Below are 18,145 nucleotides of genomic sequence, written 5' to 3' on the forward strand. Positions count from 1 at the left end.
GTTTTACCGTGTACGCCCTTGACCAGTTGTAGAATGGCAATGTTTCTCTCTCTTACTGTTCTCTCTTCTCTCTCTCTTTTATTCGTGTCTCTCCAAACCGAATCTCCGCGCTCGGAACCGCTGCGTGCCTGACGAACTACTTTCGATTTAACGATGTCAAAATAAAAGAACAATAAATAACAAAATGCAGTCGAAATAAAATCTTATGGTATTATTTACAATGGGTGTGCAGTCTGTATTAAAGACAAAGAAAAACTGGCACAGTAGTTTTCTTTTTTTTCTTTTCAAGCCTTTACAACATATATATATATATATATAAATATATATATACATACATACATACATACATATATATATATATATATATATATATATATATATATATATATATATATATATATACACACACACACACACACTCAAACCCCACACAAACATTGGCTCACTCACACACCTAAATCTTCATAAACGTGTTGGCAGAATGGGCTCTAGAACCCAGGATGCATGTCCTCGCTGTACTACCCCACAAGTTCCCCACGTCTCCCATGCCCAAAGCAGCCTGTGGACAACAAATAATAAACAGAATACTTTTAATATGTTCTCTTATTTTACTTCCTTATCTTGTCTGTCTTTTGATGTTCTTTGTACTCTGTATCGTAATGCATGCATAATGCTTTGAGTCCTTGAAAAATGCTGTATAATTAAAATGTATTTATTATTATATTATTATTATTATTATTATCAAAGCCAGCAACACCCCTTTTGACTGCAAAATTCCAACAAAATCTTCTGATCATAAAACATTTATTTGTCAACTTTTTTGCAACCACTGGCAAAAGAAACAATTCCCAAAATTCATACGCAGTACACAAACCTGGTAAGCAGTCTTTATATGTCTCTCTACAGTACAGGCAGCACTCCAGTCGATACATTGTGCAAAACTGTTGTTTTTATTCTGTGCTGTAGAGTTTCCAAGTCTCAACAGCTGTATGTGTCGAATTTGAGAATTAATAGAGATTACCACCTCTTCTTATAAGGAATACAAACATCTTAAAATAAAGTGTACTGAAACACAATAATGCACTTTATACTTACTGTCAAGCCACTGAAAATGTGCTTGGGCCCGGAATGACTGTCTTCCAACAGTGTCCCGGAAGAGGCAACACACCAGTGAGAGCTTTAAAAAAGTTTGGTCACCCACTTCCAGGACAACGTCTAATAGAATCTACTCCAGAACCATAAGGGGCATCTGTTAAAGACATTATAGAAGAGTGCAGATATTATTTTACAGTTTATTTATTCATTCATTATCTGTAACCGCTTATCCAATTCAGGGTCGCGGTGGGTCCAGAGCCTACCTGGAATCATTGGGCGCAAGGCGGGAATACACCCTGGAGGGGGCGCCAGTCCTTCACAGGGCAACACAGACACACACACATTCACTCACACCTACGGACACTTTTGAGTCACCAATCCACCTACCAACGTGTGTTTTTGGACTGTGGGAGGAAGGAAACCCATGCGGACACAGGGAGAACACACCAACTCCTCACAGACAGTCACCCGGTGTGGGAATTGAACCCACAACCTCCAGGTCCCTGGAGCTGTGTGACTGCGACACTACCTGCTGCGCCACTGTGCCGCACCACAGTTTATTTAAATTTATTGAAACAAAAAAGCTAAATATAAATATACCACAGAACCTACATTCCAATTAATTTTTTTAAAACAAACCCCAGTTTTCTCATTTGTGAAGGCTATTGCACATTAAGCAAAATGAAAGTTGAAATGCCCAGTTCAGCTTCAAGAACAGACACATAAATACCTGGTCAATGGAGATGGTAAACATTCTATCTCCTTTACTGTTAACAGAAAAAAAGTAGAAATCCAGACTGAAATTAATATAAATACTATTTAACAATCCACCATGTCATCTAATTTGAGCTTATCAGATGCTATATATAACTGCTTTTAAGTCACACTAGTTACACACTGACATGTGCCCTTATAAATTCAAATAAACCTATGTGATAAATTTACGAGGTTTTTCATTTCCAAAACCGACTGTTTACGGACACTTAACTTTTCTCCAGCACCTGGCTCCTCTGTTCTACCCATGCTTTCTGCATTCCTAAGTCAGTTTGAGCCCATGTCATTGTTGGATCTCACCGATTTAATTCTGCATATGAGACCAACCACTTGATCCCTGGATGCCTTCCCCATGCCGCATCTTAGAGATATGCTGTCTTCAGTTGGCCCAAGTATATTGTCCATAATAAACAGCAGTCTCATTAATGGTATTGTGCATTCTTGTTTTAAACATGCAGTTGTTCAGCCTCTTTTAAAAAAGTCTGGCCTAGATCCATCAGTCCTCAATAACTTTAGACCAATCTCTAAGCTACCTTTCTTGTCAAAAGTCTTAGAGAAGGTTGTCTTTCATCAATTTTCTTCTTTTTTAGACAAACATAATATCTTAGACACATTTCAGTCAGGTTTTAGAGCACACCACAGTACCGAGTCTGCTCTTCTTGAAGTATTAAATGACATACTCCTAGCAGTTGATTCAGGAAAGTGTGTTGTTTTAATTCTCCTGGACTTAAGTGCAGCCTTTGACACAGTTGACCACACCATCCTGTTAGATCGCTTGTTGTCTGATGTTGGCATCCAGGATCTTGCGTTGAAGTGGTTTGCCTCCTACTTAGAAAATCGAACTTTTTCTGTTGGTCCATGCTATTTTTTTTGGTTTGAGCCGGGTTATGGGAGTTCACCGCAAGGTCAATTCTGGGGGCCATCTGTCGATTTGCAGAAGATTATCAGCCGCCATCTTGACGCTGAAGGCAGATAAACCTGGGTTCGTTAATCCCATTCTCTCACTTTGTTTGATCTCCTTCTGGCTTAAAAGCGTCATAAACTGGGTCTGTTATCTTTCCATTTCTGAAGACGACGGAACGTGTCTTGCTTAGCCTTTGATGTGCGTGAGTTTGTGTGTGTGTGTGTGTGTGTGTGGGGAGGGGTGCAGAGTCTGTCAACAAATGTCAACATAAATGTAATTTAAATTTATAATGATAAATAGTCATGTTAATATGAAAAAAAGAAAGATTTGTAATAATATCAAATTTGATCTGATTCAAATGTGAGAAGAAATAACATTATTTTATTTTAATTATTTTTTCTTTCTTTTTTTTTTTTTTTGGCAACCATCACTGAAATAATATATAAACCAGTTTTGTGACTATGGTCATTTTTGTGTCTCCAAATATTTCATTTTTTTCTCACAAGCAGATGTATTGTTAGTGGTGGAGGATCATTTCTTGGAATTCACAGTGAACAGCACGATGCTAACATTTCGTCAGTATACTTCTTACTCATAGTTTATTTTTCATAGTGATTGCAACAATACTAATGATTGAAATTAGTTGATGTTTTCTTTATATACCCTCAGAATGTGTCACTTTCTAAAACCAATATAACTACCTGCTGGATTAGTAGATTATACTGATATGGCGTCTTTAAATAATGCAAGAGCTAAAAACACAAACAAAGCAGCAATATTTACATTAGTGTTTATATAAAACCATTTTAATACCAGCAAAAACAAGCATAAATAAGAAAAAAGGATGATTGAAGATGACAGGTGTCAATAATAATACATAATCTTTTAAAAAGTTATTTATTTAAATAATTTTTTAGAGTTATTCACTGAACTTCATGAATCATGGCTATTGAGACAGCAGTGGCTGGTTCCATGCTATGCTCATCGATGTGTTATGTGTTTTTTTATTTATTTAATGTTTTTTTTAATTACTGGCTTCTAGACTAATTAATTTGTTGGCAGCTGTTTTAATTCTCTGTGGTCACGAGACTACTCGTACAACCAGTTTTAATTGAACCCGTGAGCCTCAAATGAGTTTTTATATGAAACTGCTTACATTAAAAAAAAACAGTGAAGTATTTGTCTAAGCATATTAAATGCTATAGCATGTTATGCTATATTGGGTCATATTTATAAAAAAAAAAAAAAAAGAAAAAAGATTTTGTGGCATTCCACGGTGATCCTTGTGTGTTTTGTGTGTGATTGTGTGTAGTCGTATTCCTGTGTATAATTTATTGTGTCTGTGGGAACTTTTAGGATGGCGTTGTGGTGGCATATTTTCCATAGAGTTTATTTTTTTTTCTATGGTGGAATTTTGATTCAAAGATGCACAAATCAATGGATATGGTAAATAAGAACACAAACTGTGTGTGTGTGTGTGTGTGTTTCTATGCAAATGGCGGATGCCACTTCAAGGAAAACTAGGTCAGGAGAAAGCCATCAGAAGAAATAACTATTATAAATATTTAATATTTAAGGATTTTTAGTCGGAAGATATTGCCTGCCAAATTGATTATGAACACAATGAATATTTCAAATGTAGATTTACAAATAAAATCTAAACTTTGCTTGCTGGAGTGCATGGGGTTGTTTTAAGCATGCAAATGAGACATTGTGGCTATTTTATTTATTTATTTTGCTTTCAATGTCAACGTTATTTCCTGTTAAATGTTCATGTGTGATTTGAATTCTTTATTTTCTTAGTGTATTTAGGTTTTGGTGACATCATATTTAGATATTAAATAGATTAAAAGATTAAAACAATCTCAGCACTTCCGTATTCGTTTAAAGCCCCAGAAATAGTACAGGCAAGTCCATGCAAATTTCTCCATACTGGTATTAATACATGTTTGTACTCGGACCACGGCCGAGTTTGAGCCAGAAGCACCCCATAAGTGCCAGACTCTGCCCAGATCTGACCCAATGCCGGTTGTAATAGTTTATTTCTATTTCTACACACACACTGATATCTGAATTTGGGGTTTTCATTTGTTGTCAGTTATAATCATCAAATTAAAAGAAATAAACACTTGAAATATCAATTTGTGTGTAATGAATGAATATAATATACAAGTTTCACTTTTTGAATGGAATTACTGAAGTAAACCAACTTTTTCATAATGTTCTAATTTTATGACCAGCACCTGTACATCCAATGCAATGAGAGCAGTAAATGTGCTTTTCATACAACCTTGACACAATGTAAACATACAGCAATTGCCATGTATACAAACAGCTGTGTTTTTGTCCACACAGCACATATAATCAATAAATAGAAAATGCATTTCTAACTGGCATTTGAAAGTGTCATGATTTCCTAAATCCAAATAACATTAAAATACTGTTTTTCAAAGAAACATAATTGGTTTTACACCCTAAGAACTGCCTTTTACATTCAGACTTTTCTTTAAAAAGATGTGAACTACACTAAGATGTGAACTACTTCTTTAAAAAGATGTGTACTACACTAAGCTATTGAGACAGCAGTGAATCCTAAATGTAAAACAAACAATATAAATCAAATAAACCTGCCGTGGACTGGTTCCATGTGTAACAGAGTTAAAATATATGTATTACAACCTAAAAAATTACACAAAGCTATTATTATTAAAGTGGTCTTTTTTGGTATAGGGCAGCTGTATTTTGACGTCTCTTCTCCTTCATAAAACTCCTCCCCCTTCCCTTCCTCTCCCCTTTTTACTCATGTGTAATATGGAGAGGTAGGTTTCAGGCTTACTCCATAATTTATCTTTTGTAATCCTATGTTTCTAGATTATTTTAAGTCACCAAATTATTTTATACACTTCATGTGTCCATTATTAATCATTATGTTGAGATATTTTCTGATGATGGTGTGTCTTATGACAAATATGCCCATTTTCATATTGCTATTGTCACACCGTATGCTCTATGCTAAGAGGCTAATTCTGATCTCTTACGTTTTTTTTTTTTATATTCATGTAAAATCACAGAGGAGATACGAGGAGAGAAGAAATACACACTGCCTGTCTAATACTAAAAGGCTGTTTATTTCTGTTGTCAGAATAAATCCTCAACGGGAAAAAAAACACAACGCAAAGTCTCTGTTTATCCGTAACCACCGGTTACACATGCTATGCTCATCGATGTGTTATGTGTATATTTATTTATTTAATGTTTTTTTTAATTACTGGCTTCTAGACTAATTAATTTGTTGGCAGCTGTTTTAATTCTCTGTGGTCATGAGTCTACTCGTACAACCAGTTTTAATTGAACCCGTGAGCCTCAAATGAGTTTTTATATGAAACTGCTTACATTAAAAAAAACCAGTGAAGTATTTGTCTAAGCATATTAAATGTTAACAGACTTTAGGGTAGGAATCTAAACAAAAACAAACAAACAAAAGAAAACTAAACTTAATCTTAGCTCCCTGGAATGTTATGCTATATTGGGTCATATTTATAAAAAAGAAAAAAGATTTTGTGGCATTCCACAGTGATCCTTGTGTGTTTTGTGTGTGATTGTGTGTAGTCGTATTCCTGTGTATAATTTATTGTGTCTGTGGGAACTTTTAGGATGGCGTTGTGGTGGCATATTTTCCACAGAATTTTTTTTTTTCTATGGTGGAATTTTGATTCAAAGATGCACAAATCAATGGATATGGTAAATAAGAACACAAACTGTGTGTGTGTGTGTGTGTGTGTTTCTATGCAAATGGCGGAAGCCACTTCAAGGGAAACTAGGTCATGAGAAAGCCATCAGAAGAAATAACTATTATAAATATTTAATATTTAAGGATTTTTAGTCGGAAGAGATTGCCTGCCAAATTGATTATGAACACAATGAATATTTCAAATGTAGATTTACAAATGATGAAATCTAAACTTTGCTTGCTGGAGTGCATGGGATTGTTTTAAGCATGCAAATGAGACATTGTGGCTATTTTATTTATTTATTTTGCTTTCAATGTCAATGTTATTTCCTGTTAAATGTTCATGTGTAATTTTAATTCTTTATTTTCTTAGTGTATGTAGGTTTTGGTGACATCATATTTAGATATTAAATAGATTAAAAAATTAATCCAATCTCAGCACTTCCGTATTCGTTTAAAGCCCCAGAAATAGTACAGGCAAGTCCATGCAAATTCCTCCATACTGGTATTAATACATGTTTGTACTCGGACCACGGCCGAGTTTGAGCCAGAAGCACCCCATAAGTGCCAGACTCTGCAACAGATCTGGCTCAATACTGGTTGTAATAGTTTATTTCTATTTCCCCACACAAATTGATATCTGAATTTGGGGTTTTCATTGGTTGTCAGTTATAATCATCAAATTAAAAGAAATAAACACTTGAAATATCAATTTGTGTGTAATGAATGAGTATAATATACAAGTTTCACTTTTTGAATGGAATTACTGAAGTAAACCAACTTTTTCATAATGTTCTAATTTTATGACCAGCACCTGTACATTCAATGCAATGAGATCAGTAACTGTGCTTTTCATACAACCTTGACACAATGTAAACATACAGCAATTGCAATGTATACAAACAGCTGTGTTTTTGTCCACACAGCACATATAATCAATAAATAGAAAATGCATTTCTAACTGGCATTTGAAAGTGTCATGATTTCCTAAATCCAAATAACATTAAAATACCGTTTTTCAAAGAAACAAAATTGAATGTAAAAGGCAGTTCTTAGGGTGTAAAACAAGACTTTTCTTTAAAAACGTGTAATTTATGTACTACACTAAGGCCATCAGTCCAAACAAGAAAATGCTTAAAATACAAAAATAAGTATTTCAACATGTTTGGAAATATAAATAAATAATAATAAAAAAAAATAGAAGAGTTTCTACATGGCAGATGTGTACTTTACAACAGTTTCAGTTTCCTCAAACATGTGGAAGTACACATTTGACACTTGGGGTCAGATTCATGGCATATATCAGTTCCATCAACAGTTTGAAAGCCTCTGCTATATTGTCAGCCCTGTGAAGGACTGGCGCCCCCTCCAGGGTGTATTCCCGCCTTGCACGCAATGATTCCAGGTAGGCTCTGGACCCACCGCGACCCTGAACTGGATAAGCAGTTACAGATAATGATAATGCTAATGCTACACTCTAAAAAATGCTGGGTTCTTTTTATAACCCAATTGCTGGGTTGAGCATGTTGGGTCATGATGTTGGGTTATTTTGACTTAAATTGGGTTAATAACAAGCAACCCAGCAGCGTTGGGTTGTGTATGCGGACCTGAAAGGGAACAGTCACGTCGTGCGTCGGAATAGGCGGGAAGCCGAGAAGCTGGAGCGAAAAGAAGAAACCGAAAAAAACGAAGAAACCGAAGCTGAACTCCAGAGGAGAAGAATTTCTTTTGGCCGTGAGCATAATTGTAAGTTTTTTTTCATTTACATAATTTTAATATATAGATTAAAACCGTTTTGTATTAATCAGGATCTTAGTTGAGTTCATATTTCTGGTCAGCGAGTAAATCCCAGTTTCCTGACTAACGGACATTATCATTCTGCCGAAGGAAATAAAGACCCAGGCTAACGTCACTAGCTACCTAAGTCAGGTTGATTTTTACTAAACCTATATTTATGATGTTTATCGCTGTATCTTTTAGTGTACCCAATTTGGAAGTACTGTGTTTATTAACATTGGCGTTGCTTTGATGTTATTTCTTGCCTGCTAACGCTAGGTCAGTTATGCTAGCGGTACCTCAGATAAATGTCCTGCTCTGCGCCTCCGTGAGGTAGAACTAGATAGCGTTAGCTGAGTTAAATAAGCTTCTGCCTGACTTAAGTTCACTTCTGCCGTTCTTGGACTGATGTGGCCCGTGTGTGGTAGCCTTAGGGTATGTCATGCTTTATCCCTATTGGGATGTTCGCTTTTTAAATGAAAGCCAATAAGCTAAAAAAAAAAAATCTGTACAGCACTCCTTAACCAGTGCTTGTGATTCCTTTGAAATGAATACCTCCTTTGCTTGTTTTTTTACTTATATGAAACGAGTGATAAAAATTACGATGTGAAATCAGAAAATAGCTGTCCATCTTCGTATTATAATTTTCATTTCCACCTTAACACTAGAAGCATCGCACTTATTTGACCGACTGAGACCGGAGCAAAGAGAGCCGCTGGTTTGACAGCTGTGACTAAAGTCTCCCTTCCACACCAAAACCAACACAACACACGGAGTAACGTCAGTCACAGCGCTCAAATACACACCGGCTCTCTGTGCTCCTAGTGTTAAAATTGTCACTAGTCGAAGCTGATGTTGCCTTCCTTATTTATTTTTCCCCCTTCCACCTTAAAGGTCATTTTCGGAAGACGTTTGCTTCTTATTCTCCATCTTTCGTGTTCAAATGTTTATTTCTACCTTAAACCTGTCAGTATATGAGGCTAACATTGGCGTAATTCACTAGCTTCTTGTTTTAATTAGTAGTTCCATCTTAAAAGGGTAACTGTGATGATTGTTAGCTTTTTAAAAAAGTCTCTTTCCTCTTTGTTCATAATGCATTAAACACCTTTTAATACCACTCGTTATATTCGTAAAAACACAAACCACAAATATTTTACCTTTTAATGCCCTTTATTCCTCATGTACCTCTTATAAAACACACAGTACACTAACTTTAACTAGTTGTTAACAGGAGCTGTGTATGAGATAAATATATCATATTGATTGCACCTTGAAACCAGACAATCGCACCCCAATATGGTGCCCACGCCAAAAAGATTGTCATTTCAACCCATGAACATGACGGGTACTCGGCAATGTGACGTCAGCTGCAGCCCATTAATAAATGCGTAATACTATGTCAACAATATTATGTCAACACAGTGGATCATCTTGACTTTCTAACTTTACACATGGTGTTTTTTATTTGGTCTTGTACTATGAAGTATTGTGCATGTCTTTCTAAAATGTTATGTTGATATCTGCAGTGACACATGGATGAATTTGTTCAAACGAAGACTGGAATCTTCAAACATTAATTCCTAAAATCGAAGGTATGTAAAATTTTTGTGTGCATCCTCTCTCTCTCTCTCTCTCTCACTCAATTTTAGTTTTGCAACAATGTATATAATGTTTAAGGACAGTGAGTTTTCAGGTATAGACGTTTTGTCTCGGTTTTGGCCTCCCATCCCCACACAGGTCACTGAAAATTGAGATTTTGCAAAAATGCTCTCCCAAGGTGGAGACTTTTAAAAACATGGTTGTCACTGTGCTCACGTGGATGAGGAAAACTGAGACAGCGCATCTGTCTTTGTCTGAAATACAAATAGCTTTTCACTTTCTCTATATTAAATTACATCAGTCATACACTACACACTGTACACAAGCAGATAGCAATAGATTTCAGATTCCCACATATAAATAAATATAAATGATGTTGTATTAGGAATATATAATGCACTGTTAAGACTTAGATTCAGTAAGTTAATGACTTGCGTAGTGCAGTACATAGGGAGTATTGAGTGATTTGGGATTAAAACTCAGGCTTCATGGTGTTTTGATGTCTCGCTTAAAGGGAATGTCTACATTTGTTGGAAAACACAGTTCTCTCCGTTTTGTTTACATTCGTAGGTTTTGAGTCTTTTAAGGTAAATGCCATGTTTGAGGGGGAGAAAACTGTAAGTTTTATTCTTTGTTTGAGTTACCACAGAAACACATTTATAACTCGAGTAGTTAAGTTTTGTAGCACTTTCGGTAATTAAATTCTTTACTCTCCTTTTCAAATCAATTTCAAATTTTGATTTGAAATAATTTTTTCATTAAAAGACAAGTGTCGTTTTTAATATTACACAACAGATACCTTAAAAATCAGTGATGACCTTTAAATGACAACTATTTGGTACACAACACTTTAAACTTTTGTACGCATATTGAGGTATGTATAAAGCATGTATTTGTCCCCGAGCACTGACCCAGAAAGTTTTGTTTTATATTTAGGTTTAAAATCTTTTATTTTTTAATCACATATCTTTTTTTTTTTATATATTTAAAAAATGTATTTTATTACCTCTACTCCTCAGCGTCTGCTGTGACTGTGGACAGGACTGTGCAAGAGTGGCTTAAGGACAACATTCATCCACCAAGCCAGGCTAGACAATACATGAAGGTGACTGCAATCCATAGAGCTAATGGATAAGGGAGAATCGGACCAAAACAGTTGTAGAAATACTACTAGAATATCCACGTCTGTTGGACACCGCATATGGAGAGAGATTAGTCTCAAAATACTTTACAAATGTGTAAATGTTAATCCACAAATTAAACACAAGTCATAAATTTGTTTCACTGTTCACAAATGAACAGATCCCAATCTGTGTCTCACAGTCTGCAGTTTGTACAAATACAGTTACATTCATAAACACACGTGTTTGTTTTTCATAGCTATATCACAATTTTATGCAAAAATAAATACATTTGTTTAAATTTACATTGTAAATATTTGTAAAGACTTTTTTATTCTTATGGGCTTTAGACAATTACATTTAAAGCATTTTTATTTTAAATGTGCGAACATGGGAAAAATATCAGTAAAATATAATGTAAAGTTGGGATAAACATAACAAAGAAAGGCAACTGATACATTATCAAAGCTAGCATCTGTCCAAACATATCATTACTCTAAAAGCTTAGTGTCCAGGCTGTAGGCCACAAATGTGCAGGTGCTTTTTATTTCTGTTATATAGTACAAACGCTTAACCTATTGTGGGCTGTACCCTGGAATTCCATGTGAGTTAGTTTGTGATTTTGTTAATTTATTCACTCATTCATACATTAATTCAATTTCCTCTTTCCCACCTTTGCTCAACTTGTTTTCCTAGGTTGGAAGTAATATGGCTGAGTATTTAAGACATACCAAGGACACCAGGGAGCTTCCATATGTTCTGATGCTTGGGGACTGCAGTCGTTGTTCTCAAGCTTTTGTAATCATCAGTGGAGAAGATCTGGAGCAGAGCACACTACTGAGAGCAGTGGATGTTTGCTTCAAAGCATTTTACGTATTTGACCTCCAATATCTTGTTGTCATTTATTAATTGTATTTTCAATAACATTTATAACCTGAAGAAAAATAATTTTAACTTGTTTATTGTGGACTTCTGGACTAGATGTGTTTCTTGGTAAATTATTTTGTGTTGCTTGATTCTCCTGTTGTCCGTGTGTATAAACAATATAAATACACTTTACATTTTATTTTTGAATATTTTAAATGTATAAAAATCTACAATATTTTGATAACTTGACTATTGTACGTATGTCTTAAATTCCAGCTAGACACTGATTATATTTTTATTTTTGTTTGTTGGCATATTAATAAAAATATTCTGGAGTAATATTTGTGTGCATGCTTGCATTAAATTGATTAAAAATGAACCAACCCAAAGGTTGCAGTAACCCTACAATATAGTTGTTTTTACCCAATAGTGGGTCAATGTCAATAACCCAGCCTGTTGGGTTAAAATGGTAACCCAGCATAGCTGGGTTAAAATAACTAATGCTGGGTTTGTCCCTATTGGACCCAGCGCTGGGTTGACAAATTGAACCAACTTGGGTTATTTCAACCCAACCATTTTTTAGAGTGTATGTTGTCACGTTTTGTCAATACCTCACTGCCCTCAACAATGATGGAAATATCATCTGTATCCTCATCTCTGGCAGCCTGGACAACAAGGACCTTCAGGACGTGCAGTGTAGTGAAAGTAGTCACCTCAGACACCTGCATATCTCACTGCCCCACTAGTTTTCTTGCTGCAGTCCATCTTTATATAATTACATAAAGAAAATGAATTAGCTCATGTTCAGTTAATTTTGAAAGATTTATCTAATTTCACAGCTCCAAAAATAAACTACTTCACATGCTTTTGTTTATTTTTTTTCTCTCAAATAAATTACATGAGAAATGAAAATTCTCATGTAAGAGCGATTGTCATCTCATTTAAGTGTTTTCTGTGTCGGAGGAAAAAAGGAGCTAGCTAGAGTTAAACAGGTTAGCCTAGCTAAAGTTTGTCATTTGAAAACAAAACGGTTCAATATTACGTATGTAACATACAGCAAATGATAGAATAACGTACATAACATTAACGATGTTAACTACATTTTAGCGATACCAAAATACTTATGTATCCAAAAATATAAAGTTACAATGAAATACGTCCGAGATGAAGCTGTTCTCTGAGGCCGATGAGATCTGATCGCTCACCGCGGTCAAAGAAAAGAGCGCGAATATTTCACATCTTCTTCTTGTGTGGTTTTAAAGCGGTTCACTTCTGCCACCTTCCGATTTTTCATTCAGAGTTCATTCGTGTAAAGCTGTCGTTCCAGTCCAGTCATCTTCAAAAACTTAAATAGCAATCTCCACCCTTCAGCACGACACTGTCTCCATACTAACCCTATTTATCATAATCATTTCTGTCATTCGTGTCTCCTTCATTATATCAATTTTCTAAAATTTTACAATATTACCAAACTTACCTACAACTATATGGCCTTAAACAAGTTAAAATATTGATTCTGTTTATTTCATATTTTTTACATCGTTTTCCAGACAGTTACCAGTCTTGTCTTTTATTTTTAAGCAGCCAGCCGACAGTGTGGAGCCTGAGACAGAACTGGCCCAGATCTATCTTGCTAGCTGGTATGGAGATTCAGTGGGGGTCACAAATTCTGACGGCAGCTGTCAGAAATTGTGACCCCTGTGCCAAAGCTATGAAATAGCGCCCTCTAGTGTCACACCCTGAACTGGATAAGCGGTTACAGATAATGAATGAATGAATGATTAGTCTCAAAATACTTTACAAATGCGTAAATGTTAATCACAAATAAAACACAAGTCACAAATATGTTTCACTGTACACAAATTAACACATCCCAATCTGTGTCTCACCGTCTGCTATTTGTACAAATAAAATTACATTCATAAATACATGTTTTTGGTTTTCATAGATATATCACAATTTTATGCGAAAATAAATGCATTTGTATTAATTTAAATTGAATATATTTGTAAAGTCGAAGTCTCGAATATAAAATTTATTTGTAAAATGTACAATCTGCATTGGTGGATCAAGTCACTCACGTTTTTTCTGTGACGTGCAGTTGTTAATTTCCTCTCGCGGGTTTTTGGATTTTGAGACTTTCCTCTCGCATTTTACCCGATCCAAATACAAATGCGGTCTGATCCACAAATGTGGCCAGCAGGCGAACAAGCCACCGCTAGGCGGAGTGTTATGCTACTTTATAGTTTTCACTGATCAGTTTAGCTTACTAATTACCAGTTCACTAAAAACAGGATATTCACACCATGTGGCAAAAGATTTCCTGCTCATTCAGACTTTCATCATAAAGTAAGATTTTTTAACCCAGTTTTTGGATGTTTAGACTATATTCTGGAACATTTATTTCTGTTAGGGTTTCCCAAGAACATTAATCATGTTAGATAATTTTTTTGGATAGCAAACATCACTCCGCCTCAAGTGTTCAGTTAAAACTTGTCATGCATAAATGTAGCAAGCAGCTGTTCCAAAACGTTCCATTCAATTATATACATTTTCCCCAATCTGTGTATGAAAGCCTGTGTTCAAAATGACTCCATCTTAAAGGAGCAAAATTCACAAATTACAATGGTCCACTTTTAGATATATAGTGTAGAAGGCAACTGACACATAAAGGTTTTGCCAAAGAGCTGATATTTTATAATAAGTTTGTTCTCAAATTAAATAAACCAGTATCACCAGAGTGCATTTGACTAGGTTTTACAGCATTAACTCCTACCATTTAAAATGGGATATGGTGTTATGTCATCAAAGCTTTTGGTTATTTTGTAATTACAAAATTTATGGTTTCTTTGTTCAGTTTCATCTTTAGATTTTTCAGCTTCCCTTACAGTATAGCAAAAATGTTATGAGGGTGGAAAAAACTTTATGGCACTACGATTTTAAAAGGATACTCTAAAATTACAGCTTCAAAATCATTGTGATGTGCTATTGACCGGTCATAGGGGGTACAGAGCATCAGTCATTGCTATTGAGGGCTCAGCATTGCAGAAACAGCACTATGTAACTTTTGGCAGAGGGTAGGATACCATCCCTTTAGTCTCAGCCACAGATGCTCTGCCCACAAGTACATGAAGAGATTGATACCTTCCGTGTGGTAAGCTGGCCTCACTGGCAGGATTCTGCCAGTTGAATTCTGTTTGGATATTGGCAACTACATATAAGCACTTCAGAGTTTCATTGTGGTACTGGCTCTCATCCAATGTGAATTAAAGGTTCTTCCTTCTACACATCATGCCAAAATAGCAGACTTGTGATTGGGTCTATTGGTTGTCAGTTGTATTTCTTTTCCTGTAATAGTATGCTGTTCTTGGCCATGTAAAATAGGGAAAGGTACCCTGGCAGAGCAACACACATGCACACATATTTCTGTCCATTTTTGACATACTCACAGTTATCAGATGTGAATGCGTGTGATATATCTGCTGAGAACTGCATGCACGCGCGAGAGAAAAACAGAACTGAATGGGATGTTTGTACACTGTTTTAAATGTACTCAGATGGAAACCCGCGTATTCTCAGCATACTTGATATAACGAACATGGTCATTTTCAAAATTATTGTGTAAAAAAAACAAACAAAAAAAAACAAATACTGTCCAATATATCCCCCACAAGTTCAAGTTCAAGTCACGTTCACGCGCCTGTGTCAGAAATGTGCTATGGCAAAAAAATCTTACTGAATTTAAAAACATACCTGTATTATCGTGAACATTATTACATCGCCCATCCCTACTCTAGAGGGGGAGCTTAGAAGCCAAAATAACATCTTACCTAGTGCAGTGGCGGATGCTGGTCTTTCAAGGAGGGGAAGCTCAATTTCTGCCTACATCATAAAATGTGTCGGTTTATTTATACGTAAATTCTACCCTCCGTTCCTTTTTAAGAAAATGATCTGTGACTCTGTCGTACCAACAAGGCGTCCTTTCCAGGGACTTGACTAGTGTCCTCTCAATGGCCAGCAGAGCCAGGCTGCTTAAACGGCCTTGGCCTATGTGAAGTGTGTCCATCTGTGCTCCCACGGATCTTTACACCAAAGTATCGCTGATTCGCTCATTTCACTGCCATTCAAAAAAGAATTCAGCCTCAGACAGATCATCCAATCATCATGCAGAAGCTGAGAGTCCGGGCCAGCCGAGGCCAGCCCACTTCCCCATAGACCCCCAGAGACACTGAGCGTCCGATGGGCAGGACAAAGCCCAGCATTTATCCAATCACTCGTCTCGTTTCACTGCACTTCGCTGCTTTGCTATTGAACTCTGTGGACGCTCAGCGTCCTCACTGTTTAAAGCACTGTGGAGCTGCAGGAATGATTGAGAGGAAAGCCGCGTCTTTACCAGTGATAAGAAGATGATTCTGAACAAAAGTTGAGTGCGTTGTAGTGCATATTTATTCAATGATATGTACACACAACAGTATATATTTGATCAATTATTTTTGTACATTTTAGGGGAAGCTGAGCTTCCCATGCAGTCTTAGAGCAATCACCACTGACCTAGTGCTCCTTTAAATGGAACTATTCTTGAACCCCTAAATGGCTGACTCATGAATTTCCATAAGAAAATAAATTTAACTAACACGTTTAACTGAGCAAATCTTAATATTATTTGCTGAATTTAAAAGTGAGAAATTAGAAGGTGAGCAAGTGAGCAAAATAGCAATGTGCCACATTCTGTTTTTATGCAGTATGTGAATAAAATTATTTTCATTGTGTTCTTTGCTTTCTTTTATAAGAGTGCACATTTTTATTTAGATAATCAACTAAATGTAACCTGACCAAGGGTGCCCAACATTTTTTTACACAATTGTAGCTTAGTCTTCCCATTTAGAGTTTAAGAATTTTCCCCCCTGTGCCTACAGTATATAGCCAAATGTTTGTGGACACCTGCTTATTTAACACTTCTGAAATGAAGGTTTCAATAAGAAGTTTGTCTTTTTCTTTGTTTGTATTTTCTGCAGTAATAACCACTGCTTTTCTATGAATTATTCAGGCTAAAGTTATTAAATGCAGCTGTATATCACTCCAAGGTAGTTTACTGCTTCACAGTCTAAATGCCTAAGGGCTTTAAACCTCTCTAGCCAACTATAGGCATTAGTCATAGTGATCTTAGGCTCCTAAGACCTATGTGCAGCTGCTCCAGAGCATCCCATTTTATTTCATATTTTCATCATCCAAGCTGAATGGACACTTTGATGCAGCGGAAATAATCATAAAACCAGTGGCGGATGCTGGTCTTCCAAGGAGGGGAAGCTCAATTTCGGCCTACATCATAAAATGTTGAAGATTAAAATGTTCTTTTGGACCGTTCCCAAAGTAATTAAAATTTAAAAATATCCAAAAGGTCCAAAATACACCCTCCCCCTTCGGGGAGACGTGTTCGTTCCGGAAGCGTCACAGAGACCAGTCGAGTGAAGTTCAAAGCAAGTCAAAGTATTTATTCAACAATACTGGATCCAGGAGAACTAATACATGAAAACGGTCTAATACCCTTCCCAAGTAAAGTTCTGACCTCTCCCCCATCTGACTCCACAGTTATACCCCATATGACGTGTACCCTGCTGGTAAGGCGTTTCTGGCTGATTAACATATATTAATATGCATAATAAGACATGTTAGTACTCAGCTCTCTCGTGCCAGTTTCACATGCATCCCTTGACCCCAAAAACATTCATCATGCCCTTCTGACAATATACCTTTTCTTTCCCATGCGTCCTTCTCCTGGAGGAAAATTTAGAGAGAGACACTAATGCACTTCAGGGTCACCCCGTGCCCCTACACTTCAGTCGTGCTGACCAACGCTTGTGATTAATGTGAGCTTGGTAAAAGCCTAAGTGCACATCTGTTCAAGGTTAGACGTTTAAGAATTTAAAAAGGTGTAAATATCAGTGAGTCATCATGCCAGTCAGTCGTGCAGTGGCTAAAATATTTACCGCTGGTTAAATACTGGTTAGTTATTCATATGAGTGCATATAAAATACAAGATTTCACACAATGAGTATGTAGTTATAATTTCTAATTTTAACTAATCATTTAAGGATATTTGTCCACTAACACAAAGTAATAAAATTGTTTCCTACAACAATTCCCCCTTATGACGTCCCCTTATCACACTCTAGGTCCTCCAAATATGTTTTTGACATGTGTTTAACCTGTGAGAGCAAAAACCTGTCGGGTAGCCAACCAACCAATTTTTTGACAGGAAAAATTCTCCCACTTGCCCCT

The 18,145-nt window shown here is 36.1% G+C and overlaps 1 long non-coding RNA gene across 1 annotated transcript; it reads right to left on the reverse strand.

The window, feature by feature from the left end:
• Nucleotides 1-880: 880 nt before the first annotated feature.
• LOC136665540 (uncharacterized) lies at nucleotides 881-12,606 on the reverse strand. The gene is made up of 3 exons (XR_010795282.1): nucleotides 12,478-12,606; nucleotides 1,096-1,249; nucleotides 881-985 (listed from the first exon to the last, which is right to left on the reverse strand). It is a non-coding gene; the product is annotated as an uncharacterized lncRNA (long non-coding RNA).
• Between the last annotated feature and the right edge of the window lie 5,539 nt (nucleotides 12,607-18,145).

The sequence above is a fragment of the Hoplias malabaricus genome, chromosome 14 (assembly GCF_029633855.1).
Source record: "Hoplias malabaricus isolate fHopMal1 chromosome 14, fHopMal1.hap1, whole genome shotgun sequence".
Lineage (NCBI taxonomy): Eukaryota > Metazoa > Chordata > Actinopteri > Characiformes > Erythrinidae > Hoplias > Hoplias malabaricus.